Raw genomic sequence first — 26,150 nt, 5'->3', positions numbered from 1 at the left:
ATCCCTGTAAGGCATCTTAAGTAGGTTACACTTCATTATCTTTCATTATAGTCACCAATAACTGGGACTAAGTTAGGATCTGTACAGCTGAATGTTAGATCTCATTTCTCAAGCTGTAAGCCATTCATAATTGCATTAGTGACTATTCAGCAGTTAAAGAACAATTTGTGATTTAATTAACATTTAATTCCAATCTGTGATGTTTGTCTTACTAATGTTGTTCTTACAACACACATCGTACAGTATATGTAAACATGAGTGTGAGTCCTTGTAACTTGTCATCCATGTAAATAATTTAGCAATGACTAATCCAACAAAGACTAGATCCAGCTCTATATTGTGTACTGTTTAATATATTTGTCCAAGAAAGAAAACACACAGATTTAAAAACTGTCTTAGTTCAGAATTACTTAATTTTACATAGGGAGGAATTATCTTCCAAGCAGAAAAGTAGTCTATTAATGTTTCAGAATTTGGCACATATTTATGTTTTTGGTATATAAAAAACAGTTCAGAAAACATCTTCTAAACATTATTTAGAAATTATTTTCTTCAAGTTTAAAATCCCTGGGTAATAAAAACCACATATTCTTTATTTGAGGTTCATTCTGCTCATTCTGCAGTACTGTATGTTATACAGTACTATAGTTACAGTGTGTTAATATTAAATCAGTGAGTGATAATGCAACTGTAATGGATATTGCTGATTGTTGATTGGGGATGGGTACAATAAATGTTACGTATCACTGTGGCAAAGAAGAAATAAATTAGAGTATTTAAATGTCGATTATCTACAGTAGTTAGAATGGTTTCCTTAGACAATGCAATACATCACATTTGGCATTACATTCAAATTGAGAATGTAGTGCGCTATGTTGTGAGGTGTACATCGCTGCTTTTTCAGTCTTGGGGTGAAAGAGCACACGCAGTGATAAATTAAAGTATTATGTGCTCTCAGGACTTGAGGCCAATTTACAAATGTATCATTAAATTGATAAAAGAAACCTTCACAGTAGTATATACTGTATATATCTGTCTTGTATAAATAATTACTTTTAGTTGCTACATGTTTTTAGAATGTTTTTGTTTTCCTTGTTGGTTGATGCTTGTGAAGGTATTTATTTGAAAACAATAATCCCTGTAAACCTAAAAAAGGGTCTTTTCCTTATGTTTCTGTTCTGTAGTTATTACCATGTTATACACACTATCCTGCAAATATTATGGCATCTTGACTCAATTCCTTCATTGAATCGCAGATAACAGATAAAAGCAATTACTGTAATTCAGGTAAATGAGGCTTATTCATCTGAATTAAGAATGCTTTGGTGTCATGGGTATCTGAAGATATCACATTTGTTTCATGCTTTTGCAGTCAATCAGTGCATTAATGAGACGCTCAGTTAGACTATTTCAAATTATATTCCACAACTCATTTGCTGAAGTGAACCTTATAATTTTAATTTCGTTTTGTTGAAAATGTTTTGTATTCTCCAGAAAATATATGACAAAATGTTTCAACTATTTAATCTGAAGTTGAAAACCAATCTTCAATCCTTTAACCTTTCCTTTTCAATAAAGATGAAACACTGTATTCAATTGTTTTTTGAGTAATCAAAACAAGTATATACTACACAAATGTACTGTTCTATATGCCTATAAAGCATGACTCATTTTGAATAGTGGCATATCTTAAATTTGACATTCCACACTGTCCGCTACTAGTCTGTGTTTAATAGGTTACATTTAAATAATCCTTGCATTTTCTTGAAGACTTGCACAGTAATTGTACTTGAACATGGTTGTTCTAGTTTTAGGAAGTAGGGTTTAAATCATTACTGAAGTCTAAAACTGTTGTCAGTTTTTATTTAGCTAGCATATCCAGCAATAGATGAAAGACTCCATGACACCCACACTGCTTTGACAGGGAGGCTGATTGCAATTCAATCGGCATACACAGTCACTAGCAGTCACCCCTACAGCGAAGGAGCAATTCGTAAATCCTTATAACTGAATTCACTCGTAATTCAAGTGTGCCAGTAACTCATTAATTCAGCTTTCGGATTTAATTTAGGCTAGGTTTTATTGATCTCTACCTTGGTTTATATCTAGATTCCGCTTTGTGTCCTTTTATTCATTGATAACAGCAGCTGCAATGTTCAAATGTAGTTTGCAGTGGCCACAGCACACTGTAGGGACCATATGGGCTTTTGACAGGGTTTCTTATTTGATATTTAATATGATACAGAAGGGCAGATTGTGATATGCATAATTAACTGCTTTTTTAAGACTAGCATCTGCATTCTTTTTTGCTTTTATCTCTTCCTACCTTTCATCCAGTCATGGAGACATTATCATTAAAGGAGTGATGAGGGTGACGGAGGCAAAGATACTTAGCAGACTACATGGGGTCATAACTGATTATTGATTGATTAGGTGAAGCTGCATTTTTTCATTCCAATATTAATTCACCGGGAGCAGGTAATTTAATTAGCATTTTTGTTTTGGTCAAAAACTTTAATTATGAAATTCAATTCAGACTTTGCATATTTAAATTGTATCACAGCCATATGATAAGAGGTGCACTGAAAATGTTTTTCACTTAGAGATTGCATGTCATCTGAAGCACTTCATCATGGTGTGCCACGGAGACCAAGGCTAAATGCAAAAAGATTAATAAGACCTGCCACTTCCATGATGTTCGTGCATTTAATAAGAGGCCAATGGTGAGAACAGCATGGCAGAATGGGTTACTTCAATAGGAGCCATTGTTTCATGTAGAAAATCTTTAGTCATCCTTGAAACACAAGGTCAAGCATTTTTAATAGCTGTAAAAATAAATAACCTACTTTCTAACTCGAGTTATTTGTTCCTTCAACCGGAATATAATTCTTAAGGAATAACTGTAAAAAAAAATTGTATATTTAAAAAAATCATTCACCCTGCATCTTTCATGACAATCCCCCAAAAGATATATCCAAATGTTTTTTGCACACACCAATTTACATAATGTTTGGTTATATCGTACACTCTTATTTTACCAGCAAAAAAGACTATACGGTATCTTTACAGAACTGAGCTTAATAAAATACAGTATAAGTTGTAAGATAACATGATGGATTATTTGAAATCATTTCATTTTTTTAAGACTAACTCTGGGAAAAAATGTTATTCAGGTGCTGATGAATCTAATGTTTATAGTAATAAGTATTAATCATGTTAGAAGCAGCCATACAGCTACAGCAGATGATGCAAAAGAAGCGACTAGCAAAATTATCATAAAATACAAAATGCTGGTTTAATAAAATTGAACAGGAGACAAAATGAAATGCATTCTTAATTATCAGATGCTATAGACTCCAATGCAAATCCGCATTCATTTCAAGAATAGTTTTCCAATGAGACTTAGGCAACGAATCTATTAGCTTTCTCCTGCCTGCAATACACTGTAGGCCATTTGTCAGCAACAATGAGCAGGGTGAGAAAACAGGAATTGAAAAATGGAGACCCTCCTTGTCATGGATTAAATTAAGAAGGTTATTACAGCCCCGTTATCGCCAGCCCTAATGACTTTTTTTTTTGTTTTTCTTAGCTCTTTAGAGATTCCACTCGGGGCCCCCTCCCAGAGTCTTGTATGCCCTGAATAATGCAGTGTGCCAGTGAAAGCTGCTAGATGGTGTGCTGGCAGCACCTTTTTGAGATTGATGAAGATATTATGGGATAGGTTAGGCAGAGCAGAGGGAAGATTAATGTCTTCTGTAGTCCTTGTGATGCAATGCCATTTCATCCAATATACGCACCTAGTACATTGAAAAACGTAATATTTTTGCTTTAGGAAAATCTATCTTTTAATTGCTCTACACATTACCCTGATACCTTTAGGTAATGGTTTTTACTACAGATCCTCCAGTACGTATTTTAAATGAACTGTTCCCTTTTACTTTTGGTTTGTAATTAAACACTGTTATGAAAGACAGGGGAACTCAGGGTCAGTCAGTTCACACTGAGCACAGTAGCTTAGGTGAGACTGGGGGTCTAATGTAAAAAGTTTGCAGATAGTTTAATGAAACTGCAGTTTCCGTGCGGATAAAAATAATGAACTACAGTATGGGCTCGTGATATTAGATTGTATTTCATTGTTGTGCAATGTTATCTGTGAAATTATTGAAGTGATTGATATACAGTATTGAGGTTGCAGAAGTGCTAATGTAAAAACCCCATCTGATTACTCTTCTCTCTCTTTATCTGAATAGAACTGATGGTAATAAATTAGATCATTTGCATGTGCAATTGTTGCATGTTTATGCCACTTGTTTGATCAGATTAAGATTCTATAAACTGAAAATGTAATCTTTTAGCATTGTTGGCATCAAAGTAGAGGAGCTGAATGTTATGGTTTTCCTTAGTGTGAAAATAAGTGGGTTTAATGTGACTTTTGTTCGCTGATGGTCACAATGAAAAACAACAAGGCACAGTGCTCCAGAACAAATAGAAATCGGCTATGCTGGCACAACATCTCTGGGAATATACAGTATTGTGTAGAGATGAGGATCGAAATTTGGTTAGATCCTCTCAAAACCTTAGTTCAGTGTCATTTTTGTGACATCTGTCACAGTTTAAATTAGCTTAAAATGAATTTTTACAGTAGGTGTGCAACTACATTCATCTGCAGTAAAGGATGGCATGGTGAATTGGCAAAGCTCCCAGGGTTTGGCCTTTTAAAAAAAAAGTTGTTATAAAATCCTTGATTTCTGGAATTTTGAATTCTGGATTATTACTGAACTGGAATTTCCGGAAAATTCCGAAACTCTCAGAATTACAGTATTCTTCTATTTAAAGCAACAGCCGCAATATGTGTTTGTTTCCCATGTGAACAGGCCATGACGTACATGAGAAGATCTATTCAAGTCCTCACTTATGTTACTCCATTTGTTTTGCTTGAGATGTGTTGCATAAGCTTTGAAACACCTCTTCTACAGCTGTAACTCTAATGTTGCATGTGGGAAGTGGATAAACCTCTTTGCAATCTAGCTGTCACATTTGATATCAATCCCTTTTATTTTGCTCCCTGCGGCTGGCAGATGAGATGAATGCACATAGGGATGTGATTAAGAATAAAGTTGATTATTTTTCAAATGTGATCTGTTATTCAAGCTTTCTTCAATAAGTGGCAAATTAATCTTAGATATGTTTTTCTAACAGAAATCCTGGTCCTTTTTGCAGTTTCTGAAGTAGTACATAATGGGTCCTGTGTACTGGAAATTTTGGAGTTTTTAATACATCCATGCCAATGATACCAGGGAGGACTTCAGTATCATTCCAGTACTAGACTAACTTTCATTCAGATATGACAGCAAGTCAAGAGGAAAGTACTTCAGCAGAACTTTGATTTCAAAGAATTTAGACATGCTTGTTTTCTTTAATTTGAATATTTTTTATTGAAGTGTTTCACATAAACACTACACCGACATTTTAGAAAAGGAATACACATAATTCCCACCAAATCCAGTTTACCAATACTGCTTTGTGGATTAAAACATCTGAACTTCAACTTTCACTTTACCCAGTTGAAGCATGTCAAACAATGTGTTACCGGTTTTGTTTCAATCCATTTTTTACTGCTTTCTCCCGAGGAAAATGGGATCATTACTACTGTACATATTGTGAGAATGGAAATTTTTTCCTTCTTTTAATGAACAAATTATTTTGTTTTTGTATCGTATGTCTAACAAATTTATTTGTATTTTCTTAATAATCTTGCATGATGAAAACAGAAATGAATTAAAGATTCAATCATACAATTTTAGGTGTGCTGGTGGTTTCCCTAGGATAATTTAAAAGCTAATGTGTAATTCACAGCATTGCTCTTGTTTCGCTTTGCAGAATCCACTTGTTTCCAAAGATACAAGGCAGAGTGAAGCACACAGATATCAAACATAACCACGTAAACAGCACACAGCAAAACAATTTTACATTCTTCTCATGCTGATAGTCAACTATTCTATTTTGTAAGAGAAAGTCTATTAACATGGTGTAGTACTGCGTGTGTATTTTATACATACTGTATATGTGTTATTAACTACTGGTCATTTTTGGCCCGAGAAAAAGTTGAGTAGCACTTTCAAATTTCTACCATTTTGTTTTAGCAAGACTCAAGGTGGGCTGTTTGACATTTAATATCAACCAAAATTAACATCTATTGAATGTCTATGCAATGAAGTGGGAGTTCATATAATGTAAATGTCCAGAGCAATCAGCTTCTAATTGCTATCATATTCAAATACATCATCATTCATTACCATTGTTCCAAGTCCAATGCAGGACTCTTAAGTTTAATAAAGAACTGCCTGTTTGTGAAGTGCCAATAGCAATTTAATTACGTCACCAATGTTTAACTATCAATACATTTTGTCCTTACAGCTGGTGGCATATTTTGACAGAATAAATGTACAGTGTTTTGCAAAAGACTTCTAAGAGTAAGATGTCAGTAGGTATGGTGATTACATGAGTATTTAAATCTGTAAACTCAGCATTTGAAGGAAACACCTTTGGTAGCATATAGAGCCACAAGTCTTTTGTAAAGTCTCTGCTGAATTTATACACTGGCTTGGTACAATTTATGTTCAACCTCTCTTAAGTTGCTTGGGGATCACATACAGTGTGTAATCATAGCCGGCCCAGGGATGCCAAATATGTAACGTTTCCATAGCCAAAATGTAAATGTAGTGGCTCTCTGAAGGCACCAGTTCTGTAGGGTTTGGGCATTTACTGTGACAATTATTAATTGTAGCAGTAAATCACAAAATTGATTCTTTTGATGGCTTTAGAATCCAACCATGCGACATAACTCAAACAACGCACACACACAGGTACTAATACACGAGGATACATTTATTAATACATAAAATATGCATATAAACCTAACAGATCTTATCGAGAGGGTTATCAGAATACAAAAGATATATATTCAGTCAGTTACGAAGTGTTACACATATCAAGAGGACATACGTTCAGTATATCATTCATTTAAATCATTTCGTAAATGAACTTGGTTATAACTTCTACATTAGATACTCAAAACAAGTACATAACTCTTAGGAATTAAATTGATATCAACTGGTTGGGATAACAATTGAATTCTCGAGCAGTAATGCAGTGAAGTTGAATACTCATCCAATCTCTGGGGATTCAGATCTCCTGTGGGCACAAAGAAACAGTTGCAGGCTGTTGCTGTCCAATCCGCGCTCTCTGGCTCGGTGCCAGGCTGTGCTATGCGGCTTGCGACGGTGCGCTGCTGATGTTCACTGACCGGCTAGTTAGTGTTGGCTTTAACTAGCAAAGTTTGTGCACAGGAGAAAAGATGACTGTGGGTCCCAGCAAGTCAGGAAGAGGACCGGTTCATTCCTGATGAAGAGCTAGTTCTGAATAGTGATTCAGCTGTCCACAGTTCCGACCTGTTCACGAGGCCTGCTGTTGGTGCTAACCTCAGGTGGATCCTCTGGTTACTCTCTGGCAACCTCCGCTCTAGACTCTTAGAACAAAGGAAAGTTCTGGCACTCGGACACACTGGCCGTTCCGTGGTTGTCCGGGCTGAGTCTCAGGATGGTCAGGAGGCGCGCTGCGAGAATGTCCTGCCCTTGGGAGCCTTCCGCTCCTGGGCCGTCCTGCCCTGGAATTCTCCTTTGAATTCCCTCTCGAAAAGTCCACAGAATTCTCCTGACTCTTACTGAATCTCTAGGCTCTCTGTGTTGCCTGTTTTTACCTGGAGGAACTTCAGCTCGTTGATTGGCTGAAAGTTCCATGGGCATCAGAGTCCCACGTGGGTTACTCGGCCCTACCAGTCCCTGATTGGTTGATCAAGGTGAGATATGAGTCACTTACTCCTGACACTTAGGAATGCAGTCCAGATGTCCATCTGGCACTCCCTAGACAGATAGGCGCCAATGGATGACCATTGATCATGATAGCCAGGCTTAGCTAAGTGCATCCCCCTTTGGGAGCTGTCCTTTATCAAAGGAACCTTAAATCAGCCTGCATGAATAGTTTCTCTGTGGCTGCACCACAGAGATGAACAGAGAAATGGGGCCTCATTTGGGAAGGCTCAGAACACTTAATTCTTTCTTATTAATAAGCCTCGCCGCTACAAGTGTATGGACAGAAGTTTTCATGTCTTTCTACTGTGACAGTGGAACACACCTCCTATTGCACTCCCCACTCTGCGGCGTGTGGGAATGCACAGCTTCAACACCTGACACTAATCAGGGCTGTGCTTTAGGATCCCAACGCGCCCGCAGACGGCGTTCAGTTTAGGACCAAATGTGTTCCCCTCACCGGCAACACAAACAATTACACCTAACTAAGAAAGGATTCTCTCCTATACTAGAGAACAGAAACCTCTGCAGACGACTACACACCGGCACACTGCAAAGGATTAAGTAGTTGCTTTTGGCCTTCTGATAGAATCCCTAACCAGTTTCCTCCTTGCCCAGCAACTCGATTTGTAGGGACAGCCTGATCTAGGCAGTGTCTGTGTGCATTCCACTTCTTTTGATGGTCTTCAAAAAGATATTAAGGGTCTTTTGATTTTATACCATTGTACTGATCTATGCCTTAATAAAACTTTATCACCAATAGTTTTGAAAGCTCCTTGATCTTCATGTTTAAATCTTTCCTTGAAACCAGGGCCGCTCAATGAATTGCATTTGAAAAGGTATGCAATCATGACCTTTCCATTTTTTCCATATTATCTACAGTATTTATTTCTTCCTTTTTGTGTTTTTTGCTTTATATATTTCAAGTAGTATGTGTATATAATGTGTGAAAACTGTGCAAGAGTTACTCTTGAGTTTTTGTTAAAAAATGCATGTCATTGTAGTAGAAAATGCCCTGTAAGAAAAATTGTTTTAAAGCAGAAATGGTCAAAGAAAGAAGAGAAAAGAAAGGAACATACTACTAAAAGAACATACAGGCACCACTTAAATGCCAAATATTAATTCCCAAGTTACAATTAAAAGACAACAATGTATTTTGATTATTTCTAACATCAGAAACTGTCTTATAATTGTAGACAGCTGACTGGATAGGACGGATAGGAGTATTGATTATTCATAAACCGTACTGTATGTAAAAGGAGTTACATGTACACTATCTCAGAAAATGTGGATGTTTTATCAGTGTTATTTTTAAAATTAAATTCCTTTAATTTATTTATAACTATTTTATTTGTGGCTTAGTGGTATTAATATACTTCAATCACAGTTGCTTCCGTTTCCACTTCCTTTGCTAAACGTGCTAAAACATTGTAACATAAATACCATGCCTGACACTACTTTTATATTTTTAAAGATTTTTGTAATGTCCTTTTCTGTTTTCTTCGAGAAATGTAGGTCGTCTTTAATGCTGTTTCTCTGTATATAAAGTATTATTGAACACCCCTTCTGTCACAGACCGTTGCTTCCTGACATGAGTGAACAGTACCTGATGTATCCTGGAGACTTTTAAACCGATTGTCAAGGCTGAGGGAACATGTAAAGGGACCCACTAAGCTTTTTGACATATTGAGATTCCCAATGTTTGAAGAAGATAAGCTAATTCCATCACATTTTTGTAGGCTGAGGTGTATATACCATTTTAACATTGAAATCGTGGCACCAAAGTGTCTTAAAACTATACAGAATAGGAATATTTTTGTTTACACATATTTACACATGAACGTGCAAACATTTGTTATGTACAAACTTACATAAATGTATGGACAAATCATTACTTTTGCTTTTTTAGGCTGTGTTTCGTATTAATATAGAATTTTTTTAGCAATATGTAAAGTTGTTGTGACTTCCAATAAACTGGACTAAAAATGCAATTAGAGTTCTTCTAATTATAAGGGTAAAAGAAAACAAAATACTAAAAGGCTGCAGAACACTCTTATTTGATGGCAGCTTTGCAGCCAATTATTGAACATTTTTCAAGTGAAAAGTCTTAAGCAAACTCTGTGGTGTGTGTGTGCTACAATTGATTTCAGATACAACCCTATCCTCTTGACTACTCTCTTCATTGAGCTGCTTGTTGTCTCTTTTTTGCAACAGACACAAAGTGGGTCAAGGAAGACTTATTGTGAATATTTATTTCACCACAATAAATGCAGAAAAGCAGACAAAACATGCTTTGGTTCTGGTTTTGTAGAAAAGGGTGAAAATATAGTGCTCCAGAGCCCGGTTGATTTTATTGTACTAATTTTTTTACTACATTTTGCTATCCTGACTTCTCAGTTAATCCCTCATAAACTCCCCATGGAACTAGTGCTTATTTTCAGAACCTGTATGTACTGTAGTTTAATAGGCATCTGAAGGGTTATATTTTGTGTTTCAACTCTTCAGCATGTTTAATTATGCTCATAATTCAGAATTTTTAAAAACCCTCTTTCCAGAGAGGAAGAAAAAACAAATTATCTGCTCCAGGTAAGAATACTATAGCAAGCTAAAATAGTGGAATAAGAAATGACTGTCATTTGGGAATTGAGGTCACACAATTCTTCCCTTTTAAAAGTGCCTTTAAGAGATTTATGCTGTTTGTCTCCAACCCACTCTTCTATCCCTATAGCCTTTCTGTAACCCATTGAAAGTCAGATGATCATAAAGAGCCTTAGTATAAGCTCTCCAATATTCCCTGCCTTTGTATGAAGTCCATTTATTGCCTGTCAGCTAGTTCAGGCTCGGTTTATTGCTTCACCAAAAAGATGTTATCCTTTATCCCAGCAGGTTTAAAGTGGGGAATACTATGCTTTCTTAACAGTTTTTATAACTGCAGGCATTGTAGAGACCTCATCAACAGCATTTTCTCTCTTGGTCCAAAGCAATTGCACATTATATTAGAGAAATCCTGTAGTAAAGTTGCTTTTTACAGTTGTTTGGTTGTTTTAAAGGCCTTGTTTTCTTTTTTTTAGCTGTTTCAATGATTTTATATCACTAGTTATTTTTTTATTACTGCTTGTCTTCTATTGCTGTGATCCTACTTTTTACTTTTTGTTTTTTTCTGTCACATGTGCAGTACAACATTTTGAAAGTTGGTTTGGTGTTTATATCCAGTATTGTCAATGCATGTATCCAGACATGCATTGACAATACTGCATTTTCATTTTCCTGTTTGCTAGTTTTTGATTTGGCATATTCAGAACATTAACAGATCATTATTTCTATATGAAATATCACATAGTGATAAATAAACGAACACTCAGAAAACAGTGAATTTATCAGAAGTAAAAGTATGTGTTCTTACCAGTAATTTTTTTTTAAAAAACTTGATTTACTCATACTTTAAACATTTTTAATCATTATTATGATTTAGGTATTAAGTAAAAACTTGTTTTCATCAGCAGTGTTAGATGCTATCATTAACTTAAATATAGATTACAAAAATCTTCAATTCTGTTAGGAATACAGTAAAAAATAAATAACAATAAGTCAGACTGTAATAGAATATTATTTTTAGTATCAGTGCTATATAATTTTGTTTATTCTCACTTTTAATTATGTATAGCTCTGAAAGTAATTTCATTGCCATCTACCCACATGATACTGTACAAATGGAAGTGAACCCAGTTCTCTCTGCATGTGCAGTTCTATCAATAAACAGATAAAATCTGTATGATGAAGTGATAATCAGTCAGCAAAAAATGCACACGGGTCACTGAGAACAGTGATGCATTAAAATGTATTCTCTACTTTGAATGAACAAAAATTCCACTCTTTGTACCAGTTAGTGTTCCACTCCTTAGAACTAGAGTTATACAGCATGCATTATAGCGATGGAATGTGAAGGGAAGGCTGTCTGCATATGAGCTAAAAAGAAGCAAGTTCCTCACTGTAAAGAAAAAGGTGAAAACATGTTTTGACGGTGATGAAGAAAGCAGAAATATAAGTTTGTATAGTTACAAAAATAGTGAAGTATCCCTGATAACGCCAAACTATGCAAATTAAAAAAGGTCACTAATTTGTAGGCTTTCTTACAATCTGAATTTGTCCAAATTTAAAAGCCATTTATTAGGTGTTTGCTAATCCTGGCATGATGGCTAGTTTACTAACCGTATCAGAATCCAGATCACCCATAGAAATTAAGAAAAGCAGGGTTCCAAATACAAAACCCTGAGGTACTCCATTCACTCCCCAACTGTACTTTTTAGCACTCCATTTAGCAGTTCTCAATCCCAAAATTAAGTGCATTCCTTTAATAATTTTCCTTATTGATCTATTTTGATTAGATTGAATCTATTCCCTGCTTCATGAAGTACACCGTATTGTTAAACTGTTGCTATTAATTTTGAAGTTGTTTTATATACTTTTATCCCATTGTACTTCTCTTATGTTATAGCTCAATCCTTCATTGCCTATATTCCTAGCATTGTAAAACAATTTTGTGATACACCTGTAGCTTCAAAATATGCTTCAAAACAAACCATATTATAATCACAGATCTCTAATTATTCTCCTTTCTATATCTCAAAGAACTTTACCTGTGACCAAAATGGTCAAAATTTCTTAAAATGGTTTCTGAACTGTTATGATGCAACATTGCAACATTCATTGTTATAGATAAAATATAATTTTATACATGTCATATACAAGTTGCAACATTCATTTTTATATGCTAACTTTGTCGTTTGGTAAAGGGGTTCTGAATACAGGGCTGGTATCATAGTTGATGGACAAATCTGTGACAAAAATGTTAGTTTTCTCTGCCACAGTATACTGTGTCTGTATGGAATGTGGGTCTCAGACTATGTGACCTCTGAACATCACCAGTTTGAAGTAGGAAAAAAAAATTAAATCCTTACAATAACTCCTGTATAAGCTTTCAGTCACTGGCTGGAAGCCCAATAACATAAAAGAACAAGATTTGCATATGGAAATACAACATAATGAATTCTGACCATCAGTATGCAACACAGGTACATTAAAAGCTGGTTAGAAGACCACTTTATGCTCTTTTTTAAAAAATAAACTGTACAGTACGTGGTTTCTCAGAAATGGCGCCTTTTTATCAATTTTTCAGACCTGGATCATTTCAATACACTTCTCTAAGTTTAGCTAATTACACAGGGCACTGGGTTATAAAAGCCTTTAATTTCAAATCTACACATGTTACAGAATGTTCATACAGTACATATTACTTTTCAGTTTCATATAAGTTCATTACAGGATGATAACTTCATGCACAGCAGAGGTTTCCCATCTGGATCTTGCAGAGCCACTGGGTGTGAGGGTTCTACTAGGACTGAACCTAAATATTACTCACATCATGTCGGATTGCTAATATGTAATCATTGTGTTTAAAAATATTTTTTTTTACTTTGCTTTCAGGAGGGATCACATTGTTCAGAAAAACTGAAGTAGGTAGCTGTGTCAGCATGTATAGGCTGCAAAGGAACAGGTAAAGGTTCATTCCAAGCTGAAAGGAAAAGAAAAGAGACAACATTTCTGCTGTGGAGCCTTCTTCAGGTGTGAATCTGTGACACCTTAAGAAGGTTCCACAGCCAGAAGGTTGTGTCTCTTTTCTTTTCCTTTCAGCTTGGAATGAACCTTTACCTGTTCCTTCAGTAATACTGTACATCAATCATGGTGTACAGTACAGTACATAAATTCTAAAACCACACAAAGTTACAAAAGTTAGAGAAGACCCTGCTTGACATCATCGATAAATGTTTTAGTGTTCATAACTTTGATCATAGAACTGAGCTTTGAGTTGCTTGATCCCATTGAAAACATTACAGTGGTTCTGAGAGAAGCATTTTACTGTTGAACTGTTTTCAGTTTCAAAGCTTTGTTGCCTTTCTGATTGGTACTTTTTTCTTCCTGTCATCTGTCCTAGAAGAAAGAATTTACATCACAGCTCTATGACCTTCACTAAAGTCGCTTTTCTTTCCTTGAGTAAAATACAATTCTGTTTTCCCAGAAATCAGCTTAGAAAGTTTAGAAATTGCAGCAGGGTCACTGTGCATAAAACCATTTTTATTTGTGAATGAAAAATAAACATGCTGTTATCTTCATTTCATATTTAATTCATTTCATACTTCATTACATAAGACTTGCAGTATATTGGTAAAAATCAACTCTGATATACCCATTCTAATATTTAAAAACTTCCATTAGTGCACAGTAATCAATAATGTTTGGTATTTTTAGTAATCTTCTTTAGCAACTGCATTAAATCTTTCGGGTGCTGATTTTGTAGGTTAAAAACAGATGGTATACAACAGAATGCATACAATGCGGTATGTGGGTGGGTGAGAGAGTGTATCCACAGTACGAGCTTTTCTCTACTTTTCTAGCTGACAGTTCCATTATCACAACTTGCCAAATACTGCAAGAGAAAAAAAGATATTTCCTCAGTAATGTCATCCTATGAGATTTCTTTCATTTGCTGATGTTTTCCTGTGGGTAATATTTCCTTGCATTTTGGTGTTGATGTAAATGACCTTCTAAAACACAGGACTGGCAAATATTTATAAATATTTGGTCTATCTTGCTTGTTTCTTTATTTTGTAGCTAATTGATCGGAGAATCTCATCCAGCCATTTCTAGAAAAAAAGCCAAATAATTGGCTTTAACAACATGGCTGGATAGCATACTCCCACAACATTGTTTTATAAAAAAGTGACTGTTTTGTGTTGTTCCTAATGAAGCCCCTTGTCTACTCTGTTGTACTGGATCTTGTTTTCTGGAAAACCGCTTTCCACCTTGCTGCTGTCCTCAAACGTCTTAAGAAATTGTGGACACCTTAAAGACATTACGTCTGTCTGACTTTCCCCCATTTAGTTTTATTGCCCATTTTGCCAAGCTGCTTTTTGACACTGAATTCCAGTATTAAATCATTCCTAAGACTGTCACGGCAATTACTTTGATACCTGTAACTTATATACTGGAGATGAGCCCTGCTTGATGCAATCTGAACATTGGAGGATTCAGAGGCATTAGATACAACACAATTATTTCCCAGTTTTTGTATTTCGATGTCAACTTTGTGCAGAAGTTTTTCTAAAAAAAAATTTTCTAAAAAAGTGTCACCAGATTGCCTGCTGTACAGTGCAGTGTCATCATTCTTATTCAGTGGGTCATTCTTATTTTTCCTTTGTGTTCTGGAGATTCTTACATTACAAAATATGTTTCTCCTGGATTGGATCCTCTGATCGATTAGGTACTAAACTCAAATGAGCAAGAAGTGCCATATGGCCCTCTTTTGTTTGTAAAAATGCTTATGTTCTTGCTATCTACCTGATAAATTGCAGTGCTGGGCTAGATGGGGATGGGGCTGTGAGTAAGACTTTTGCTATTCAAATCTATAATTTGACTTTGAAGAGAAGAGAGAGAAATCACTAATGGTAGTTGTCATAATAGAATATGCATTTCTTGCCCATGTACAATTCTCAGCCTTGCTGAGGTTTTGTTCAGGCAAAAAAAGGAAAACAATCGTGATGTACAATGTGCTTTTATAGCACATGCAGTAGATGTAGCAGATCTCACATGAAACGCATAATAACTCTGAGTGACTCACTGCTTATCAGAAAATTCACACTTCATCTCCTCCTCTTTCCCCTAGTGGAAAACAGCTGTAAAATGAATGGCAGACAATTCATGCCATTCAAGGGAAGTTGTTCACCACTGTTGTCAGTCTGGATGGGTTAAACAAGTTGAGTTCCCCTCTTCCTATAACCAAATGTCTTTGCAATTCACAGTAATGGCATCTACTTAAATTTCTGAAATATCCTGCATGTAAGTGTAAATGAGTGGAGGGATTTCAACCGGAGAGAGAAGGTGTGGTGTCAAATCTTCTTTAAGAGATAAGTACGGTTTGCTAGGCTGCAAGCTGATTTATCTCTGCACTCCATTTGTTTTCTCATTTTATCACAGTCATTCAAAACCCAGTTTTTTCCTTAGTCTTCTAGAATTTAATACAAGCATTTCTGAAGCCTCTGAAGCCAGTGTAAGTGAACTGTACCACTTTGCCTAAAGGACAAATGTGTATTAAATATTACTGCCACATCTGCAAATGGAGTAATATACCAGACAAACTGAACAGGAAACACTTGGGTCCTCTCTTGACCTATTTACAGTACATACAGTACAAGTGCCTCTGATCTAAGTACCTAAGTGTCTAAAAGTTAACTTAGAGGACTATCAGTATCCACTTGAAACATGAACTACTATATAGGCCACAAGTAAAAACAGTGTAGAAGTGCATTTCAATTTGAGAATAGGAGGCACTTTACACAATAAATAGTTGTGGACCAATGTAGCAAGTTACTAAGCCATCTCGTTGCAGCCAATACCTTGGCTTCTTTCAAGAATCTGCTGGATCATGCTGCAATCATTTAGTTACTACAACTAGATGGGCCAAAAGCCGCCCCTCGTTTGTAATCTGCCTAATGTTCTAATTTGCTGTGCCTGACATAAAGTAAATACAGTGGGATGCTTAAAGTACACAGACTAGCCTTCAAAGATGTCTACAGAAATTGTCCTTAAAATGGTAAATAAATTAATCACTTGAGCTGATAATATATTGCCTTGTTCCTTTTTAATGTTATGGTCCAGAGGTTAGCAAATTTGTATTTTTAATGTGGATTCCATTGTAAGGTTTTAATCCCAAATTATTAATAATACTTATGTACATGGGAATACCTACTGTACATCTAGAGTCTCCTTTACCGATCTCTATACTAGACTCTAAACAGGCTGTTTTCCTGAAAACATTTTTGATTAAGGTTGCATAATTAATTTTAAAAAGGATATGCAGTACATGACAGAGATAACTAATGCTTCAGGCTCAGCATATATAAGCAGAATGTTGCATAGATCACATCATTCTCACCACTTTACAAAATATGTAGATATGATCATGATTATCTGAAAATGTGCATAATCATTTTTCATGTGCGGTCTTTTTCTTTGCTTTCAGCACATCTATTCAATTCCTGACACTCAGACAGCAGCAGAGGCTCAAGTGCAAAATGTTCACAGTGGTAGAATTTCAATTTGTAAATTTCACATGCAAAATCTTTACAACCAATGATGAAAAGGCAAAAAAAAAAATAGGAAAATAGTTTTTCAATCATCCAGTTTAAGCATACATTCTGCAATTCCTGACACCCCCTATTGTAAAATAGTATATCACACAATAATCAGATTCTGAAATGATTCTCATTGTGATCTGATAATAAACATACAAATACAAAAGAAGAAAAATAGAACAATATCCAGTATCAGAAAATGCAATATTTACCTCATTTGCCCTAAATTGTGCTCGACTGAGTTACATACTACTGTGCAATGTAATTCTTCTCGTTTCATATGACATGACAGTTTGGACTCATGACCCATTAAGGCTAGAGATACAGCAGGACTGGTTATTGTTTGCCAACTTTTTGGAACAGTGAACCTCTCTGCACACGCATGTATTGACTATCCAGGCGACTATGAATACGAAAGAAGGTGTAATTACAGTGTTCCGTATGCTACCATTAATCAGACATGCAGAACCTAGAACCAGCTATTTAATGCACAAAACAGTCACCAATAATACATAGCTGTCAAAATCAGTGTCACCTTACTGTATGATTAAGCCTTTAACACCAGGCATCACATTATGGCTCTGGAAGAGCTCAATCTTTTATTAAGGGTGGTTATAGTTAGCCAGCCAATTGGATGCATTACAGAAAACCATTTAATACAGTGCAATGATATTTGTTAAGAGGTATAAATAGGTGAAGGAAGTACCCCTGGGTTTTGAACTGGTTTAAGGAAAAATGTACATAAGGGTTAAAAACACTTTACAACTGTCTGTATCTACTATAAGATAAAAGTCATGCAATTGTACAAAAATCACAATGTGTACTGTTTCTGGGAAAAAAAGACTTTTTTCTTATTTTATTTACTGCATCTAAGATGGGCACTGTTTAGGTAGTCAGTTAACTATCATCAATATATTATTCAATATAATATACTACTACTACTACTACTACTACTACTACTACTACTAATAATAATAATAATATAATATTGGAGAAAGCTGTTATTGATCCAAAGAAGCAGAGATCAATACAAAATGCATGAACATAATTAAAAAGCTTAAAACCCTAGAACCATACTTGCAGTCAAACGTGTGTCAAATTGTAATGTCCATGAATTCTTTAACCGGGTTAGTGTTTCCAACATTAGAAATTCAATGGTTTTAATTTCAATTATCCAGCAGTACACTGATGAGCCACGGAATATGTACATGCTGTCACTCCTTGCCAGCACACTTAAAGCAGATTTATGTCAGGTCAAGTCCGAGCCTCCACACAAGTTAGAGGAAAAATTATTTCTCCATAGAAAATCTGCAATCATTGCTTCCATTTCACAATACAGTTGTAACTCTGTGCTGTTCTAACTTGTGGAAAAGCCATTTTATATTACAACTCAGTGGACTTGTAAATACCACCACAGTGCTCCAGAGTAATGCCACACTCATCGACACCTGTACTATTGGAATTTTAAATCGGAACTCCTGGGCCAGGTACCATTGCTGTTTTGAAACTGTCTGTCCGACATTCTGCATTGTTGGGATGCTCCTCCATTCCTTTTTAATTTTTATCTGCGAGATTTATATTTGTGATTAAGGCCGCTTCTCAGTTTAATGTTTCAACATTGTTTTTTGTTTTTATTTTATTGTAACCACACCATAGGAAATGGTTACAGTTATTATTATGTGCGAGATTTAATGATTACGATTGTGACGGTGGTTACTGAAAATCTTTTCTCCATTATTTAATTACGTATTGCCTTAAATCATACAGAGTATACGTGGTAACTATCAAATATGTTTGGGCATGTAAGAAAGCCAGAATCAGGGGGGAGGTGTTGACACCAAATTATGAGCTTAGTCATTTTGCAAAAATGCATAACATAAAATTAATAATGTTTTAGAATGTTATATATATATAGTACACTTGTAGTTTACTGTTTTTACTGAAGCATATTTCAATTTTTTGCAGTATAAATATTTTGCCCTTCTACATAGTTTTGGGTCCTAGAGGTTAATTGATTATAAGTGAAGGTGATTGGTTTACTAACTATGCCAGAATAAACAATCTAGATCATTTGTGAAAATTAGGAAGTGCAGGGCTCCTAATACAGATACCTGTGATACTCCCTTAATAATATGTATCCATTACTGCTGTTGTTTGTTCACAGAATTGTATGATTCTGATGACTATGATGACTGTCCTGCAGAATCCCATTTCCATTACAGATAGTCCTTTAGTTTCATTCTAATATTTTTTTCTACTTATTACCTTATTATGACCTTATATATGACAGAAATATGACTTATCAGTCAGTAATTTTGTAGTTCATTTTTACAGAGGGGTACAGTCATTTTCAGAGCAAGGAAGCCAAGTGTAATGAGGATTGAAAAGTTTCAATATACTGTACATCTGTTATATTACATTCCTGGATAATACAGGTACCATAGTTTATAATATAAATACAGTAGAAGGAAGATGGGCATAAATAGAACAGCAGTGCCAAGACAATTCTATCACTCATATATTTTGCAGGGGAGAGAATTTTGCAAAATACATTTGTTTTTGTTTTAATTAAAATACCACACTTTAAGTAATATACATTAAAATGACTAAACAAAGGGTCTCTGTGTGGAAAGGAATCTGATGAAACATGCTAGCTAAGTAAGAGAGGTAAAATGAAATGTAGATTAAATCAGCCTTTTCTAATTATTTTGGGCAACTAGGGAATGAATACCTTCATAATCTCAGCAATTTATGCATCTGGGAATACAAGTGATGATTTCATACATGAATCTTTAATGAGGTCTTACATTAAAAACGGTGATGCCTAATTGACTCCCAAACAGGGCATTTCTTCCTTTTCCAGACAGAGCTGGGTAGTGTGAACATTTAACAGCTACATGTTCAGAACTGTAAAGTTAAGAAGGTGTCTGCTGGATGAACAGATTGAAAAGCATCTGTGGGACATCAATGGTTGATAATAGAAAAGTGTTTGCTACTTTTCTGATTCATTACATTTTGACATTGACAACCATGCTCCTCTCAATTGTGTAGTTTTCATCCAGGAAACTACAGGGACATACTGTAACAAACACTTTACAACATTTAGAGTACAGACCAGAGGTGTACATCCATGTTTACACAATGCCAAATACTGAATCAAATTCTACATCTTAAATTCTTTAACCGTCCTTAATCGTCCATCCATTTTCTAAATATTTCTTCTGATTCCGGGTCACAGGGGATCTAGAGAGCCTATCCTGGCCAACAATGGGCACAAGGTAGTGTAACCCTGGACAGGACGCCAGACCATCGCAGAGGTCATTATCCTCCAAAAGTAAGTGAAAATGGACTTATTCTCCACTATAAACTGTATAGTAAATTATAGAAATTTATTATCACGCATATAATATACTGTATACAGTACAGTACATATTATTTTTATAGTAATCAATCATAATACTAATTTCCAAGTATCAATGTCCAGTCATGTTATTTTATAGATATAGTTCAAAAACTGAGAATGTTAAAGTTATAACTAATAAGTCTCACATTAACTAATGTTTTCCAATGCACTCCTACTGAGGCCGTTTAATTTAACTGGAACATTTTAACTTTATATCTCCAATACTTTAAAACAGTTTTGCAATAGAAATCTGTAAATTGTTAAATCATGTTGTTGGTGTTCCTTTGCCAAAGCAAAGAGGAACTGCAATAGAGCAGTATTGGAAAGAGTCTTGAATGCAATACATTACTATCAAATCCTATTTTACCTGTTAAAAAAAAAAACCTCAGATCTTCCAATTCCTGAACTTATTGAAAAAAAACTACAGTTTACCCTTAACCAGCCAGTTTTTCCACAGCTGATATGACAAGTTTTCTGTTGAGGCCAAGCCAATAGAACAACTCCATTGTTGGGTTATGTACTGTATAAAATTTTCAACCATCCAATGGAAGTCTAAAGGTTGTCAGACTCGTTGTCAGGTTGACATATTCTTTCAGTAGTTTTTCAATATGGTTCTCTGCTTAACAGTATTTTGAAACAGTACCTTTAATAACAGTACTGAGATTTTGCCTCAGGAAATTCACATTGACGGGCAGCTTAATGAACATAAGAACATAATGGTGAGTCCATGGTAATAAGGCAGATCTCATAATGTCCTGTGCATGGCTAGATAGTACTGTAATTATAAAAAGTATAAAAGGACAATAACCTTCAGGTTTTCCAGCAGACCCTCAAGTGCCAGATCAATAAAGCATTGGAGACTTTCTCTGCCAGGTGTTCCTGCACAGCATACTGTGTGTTCTGTTTAAACATTACACCTTTTCTTTTACTTACTGGCATTTTCATGACCCCAGATGACACATAAAACAACTTAAAATAATCCTCCAGGATTTCACTGGGATTCAGTTATGTACTTACAAATTAAGCAAAGGTTATGAGCGATTCACTCAAATGTAATTAGTACAGTAATGTAAGGTGGCAACTGGAACTTTCTGAGAAAGGCGTACAGCAGCATTTATCACTTGTACCCCACACAGCTGGCCTACTTGTGAAGAAGACCGTATGACTTAACTGAGTATGGAGGTTTGTGCTCCTTGTATGACACTGCAGAATGTTTAGCATGAAAGTTCACTCATGTGAAGAGACATGTGATGAGGGAAAGATAAAAAAAATGTCTTTTGAAAGGGGCTGCATCACTTGCATCTTCTTTCTTTCTGTGTCTTTTCAAGATCACCATCTATTTTAATCTTTAGGGTAAAATAAATCTATTCCATTATTACGCCTTTGCTTCCTTGTAAGGTAAGTTAAATCTTTTAAAACAAGATAGATAAAACTAACATACATCACAATCTTCCTGTCGTCTTGTGGAACAATCCATATACAATCATTTCTAGCTCATAAACCTTCTCTTTCACTGTAAGCCTTTATTGATTTATCATAATGTGTATCAGCAACCCTTTTTTACATGGGTGTTATGTTTGCAAACCAAAAAAAGTTTACTATGATGGTTTTTGTTTATTTACAAATGAAACACCACAGAAATCAGAAAACGAACTGTGTAATCTCTCTTGACTTCATTTTGTTGTCACCGTTCAATTAATGATAAGATGTCCTCTCTCATAGAGAGAAGCTCAGATAAACAGAGTAGAATTTCCTGTCGAGGACACATAAAGCCCTAATGAAAAATAATAGCATAGATTTAGTCCAGACTGCCATCTAGTGGCAATGCACTTTCTCTTTTGAATTAGACTGCAACAAAAGATTGGGTGTATGGATTACCTCACTACATAAAAATAGCCAAATCTTAAATATAAAACATTTTTAGATATATTAATTGTATAATCTATTGTATTGATTTTTTTAAATTGATTGTCTGAATTACTGTTTGCTATTTGTGGCCTTTTGACACCTTATTCTGAAACTGAGGGACCTCTTCCTGCTGAAATTATTTTGTATTTTAATCACTAAATCAAGTAAGACCTTCAAGGAAGTTTCATCATTCTGAGTAATAATGAATGTCACATCACTGGTCATGTTGTACAGCATGTTTCCATGATAAAGGCAAAAATAATAATAATAAGTGCTTACGCTTAAATAGCGCTTTTCTGGACACTCCACAAAGCGCTTTACAGGTAATGGGGACTCCCCTCAACCACCACCAATGTGCAGCATCTACCAGCAAAATAACTTGCTGAGAGAAGAACAAACCATCAAATAAAAAGTCCTGAATACTGAATTTTCAAGAACTGTAGAATTTGTTTTTCAATTATTAATCAAATAATTATACTGATAGGAATACTTTACATAAAAGTCCTATTCAATTAAAATTACATTTGTTTGCATAAATGTCCATCCCAATCTACAATTTTTAAATACTAAACTTGACATCACATCAAGAACAGGAATTAGCAGAGCTAAATGTATCCAGGCAATGGAGGATATGATAAAAACATATTGTTTATCCCATGGCTGTATTCACGTCTGCTGTTATAGTCCTGCTACAGGTCTTACAGTATTTGAACATGCAACAAATTCCTGCTAAGAAAGTAATTGTCTTTTTTTTCTTGATTTCCATATAAGCACGGGTAGAAATTGGAAGAGTTTAATCATGTTGAGAGCTGAGGCAGGTCAGAGTGAGTGCACCCAATCACAATGACACGCGCACATTTTGCTGACAGGTTTTATGTAGGAGGACAATGAGATCTGTAGTGGAACAGGCAAGTGGAACCGATAGTTACACCACACAGTTGTTTAAACTGGAAAGGTTCACCAGACCATGTTTGAAGGTCTTACTGCAGAGAGGTTTATGCCTAAACATTGCACAAAGATTGAACAGCATCTGTCTCCTTTTTGTCTGTATGTCAAATCTATCTGTTTTAGAATGGGGAGCTGTATCACAGTGTGAGCTACAAAGGAACAAGTAGAGGTTAATTCCATGCTGCTAAGTAAAAAGAAAAACAAAAATTTGTACTGTGAAGCAGGTCTAGTACAAGATCCATAGCTGAAATGTTGTATTTTAATCTTTATTTTTTCATTTTGAAATTATCCTCTACTTGTACAGTACCTATATCTGTACAACCACTTGGACATTATGGTTACTATAAAGGAATATGTAAAGGCAATATTAATTTTGCATAACTGTGTTTGTTTTGCATAACTGTAACATCGGAACATTGTCATTTACCTGCCAGATTTTCTTAATTCATCTCAAAAGCGTGTTACATAAAGGCACTCCTGAAAAGTAAATTTTGAATATGCATTCTGCATCGTGCTTATAACTCAACATTGCTGTGACCTGATTTGCATTTTGATTAGCTAATTAGTGATGATTCTTTAAATGTATCTGATTTCCATAAAACTAGAGTAGATAAGACAGTACCAACAGTAAATACAAATGATGAAACCTTGCTTTAATTACAGTACATTTGATTGTATATATATACACCACTTTTGATCAAGTTCAAATACAGTGTAGTATGGTCATTAAAACTTTGAGTTATCCTTGGAAAAACTGCTATACTGTGAACATTATTTCGAGTTTATTTTTCATGGGTTGTTAACATTAATGTTAATCATTTCTTACTTTTATTAAATCCATTCAAATGTTGAAGGTAGAAATGCAAAAAAACTAATCACTAAAAGTTTACAGCAGATAATATGACTCAAAGGCTTTAACATTAGCATCTTGTGATTCCCAGGACTCATGTAAAGCCTGAAATCAATGCTTCTATCAGAATATTGGAAAAAAAAAGCCCTGTTCACACTGGATCCCATGAGTTTCCTGCCTACTTTTATATAACCAGCTGATATTTTCAGGATTTACGACATTCTCAAGGGGCTGTGATCATCCCATTTCATGTGCTGGAATGCAGGTTCACAGTCAATGTGTTGACCAGAGTGTGGGTAGTCACTGCCTGCAGTTCTTCTCTTTAGAGTGAATATTTCAAAGATGACAGAAGAGCCTGAGGTTGAGTAAAGAAGGTCACAGTTTTTCAAATAGACGTGGGTGTTAATGCAGTACAAGTGTTCACAAGCTTCTGTATTACAGTGTGTTCTGTAGGGCCAGTGGGAGGATGAAATGGAAACATTCTGAAAAAAATGGCAGTTTTTCTGACCTACTGCAACACTCCTTCCAAAGAGCTAAAACAAGCTTATATATCGGAAGTGTACATTCCAATTCGAACTGAACATTCTCAAGCAGTAAATAGTCAAAAGTGTCCTAAATACAAATCTGTGCAAGATCAGACAGAAATTAATTACTGTTTAAACAATTTGATCCCAGTGGGTGCTCGTCAACAAGGATACTGAGAAATAAAATATCCTATTTCAATTTTTTAAAATTTCCAGAAAAGCAACAATATATTAATCTAACACAACAAAATCAAATAAGACCCAAAATTTTGACATTGTTTTTTTCTACATGAGTTGTTTGTCTGAGTACTTAGGAGAATACTATGAAAAAGAGGGCAAACTGTGGCCTGTTTTTCTTCTTTTTAATTTTTGACTAAGCAAATTACATTGCGCAGAAACAAATTTAACAGTATATGAAAGTTAGAGAAATTTGATGCATAAATGCAAACAAGTCCTTTTTATTATAGATAAGCCAACTGAGATATGTATCCTGAACATTTACAATAACTGGTAAAATTTGTGTTTCTTTTGCATCAGTTTAATAGTCTGTACTGTATATCAGTTTATTGGAGAGTATACTATAAAACATGAAGAAAAGGAGTACTAGATATTACAAGGCAGATTTTTGGCAACTACAATGAAAGAGCATTGTGCAGTCTTGCCCCTGAACGCCCACTGCATTTAAATACTGGGAAACCACATACTGAGACTGCCAAATCATACCAGTCCCATTTGTAGTTTTGTGTGGTGGTATGATGTACTGCAGGGTGATGCATTTGGTGTGTCTTTTGTAGTTTTTCCATTATTTAGGTAGCTAAATAGTAACAATACAACAAAAACAATGCATTTTAATTTGCTGCATACAGTCCAAGATTGAGTGATACATATTTGAAACACCATTTATTAATCTGTAATTAAACTACAGATGTATATGCTTCTTATTTATCATTGTTATTGCATTTTTAAGAGCACTGCAACATTTCTCTCTTGCAGCTTGTAACTGATCTTAAATACAGATAATAATGGCATTTGTGCTGTATAATAAGCAAGTAAATTCCTCATTCTTTGCAGAACACTCTAGTGTCTAGTGTAGTGTCATAATTGTTTTAAAGAACAAAGCCTTGCCTCAGGTATATGAAAACGGAAACGATGTGCTGCCAGAGAGTAGGTGGATATTTTTAAATGGCAACACTTCATAATTAGTCTTCAAAATTCTGAAGTCTTCAAGTGCTTTAAGAAGGAATAAGAAAGCTTTGGTATACAGAGGTCTTCACTTTAATTATTACCTGAAATGCCACATAATTATTTCATCTCAGTAGTACAGTATGTTATGTTTAATAATGTGTTTAATGCACATATTTGTATGCAAGTCTTTTTAACAATACACAATTATAGTACTTTTTAAAAACCTTTGGATAATTGTTATCCCACTGGTCACGCAAGAATCCAAACAGATTATAT

At 35.1% G+C, this 26,150-nt stretch overlaps 1 long non-coding RNA gene across 1 annotated transcript in view; it reads left to right on the top strand.

Moving 5' to 3' along the window:
* Nucleotides 1-20,417, top strand: part of LOC148658169 (uncharacterized) — a 47,086-nt gene extending 26,669 nt beyond the window's left edge. The window contains exon 3 of the long non-coding RNA XR_015940544.1: nucleotides 20,295-20,417. This is a non-coding gene — a long non-coding RNA (uncharacterized LOC148658169). The remainder of the gene's footprint in view (nucleotides 1-20,294) is intronic.
* Nucleotides 20,418-26,150: the final 5,733 nt, after the last annotated feature.

This window comes from Lepisosteus platostomus, chromosome 7, assembly GCF_059453375.1.
Source record: "Lepisosteus platostomus isolate fLepPlt1 chromosome 7, fLepPlt1.hap1, whole genome shotgun sequence".
Taxonomy (NCBI): Eukaryota; Metazoa; Chordata; class Actinopteri; order Semionotiformes; family Lepisosteidae; genus Lepisosteus; species Lepisosteus platostomus.
Note: the sequence above shows the minus strand (reverse complement) of the source record. Positions and strands in the feature narration are given on the sequence as shown.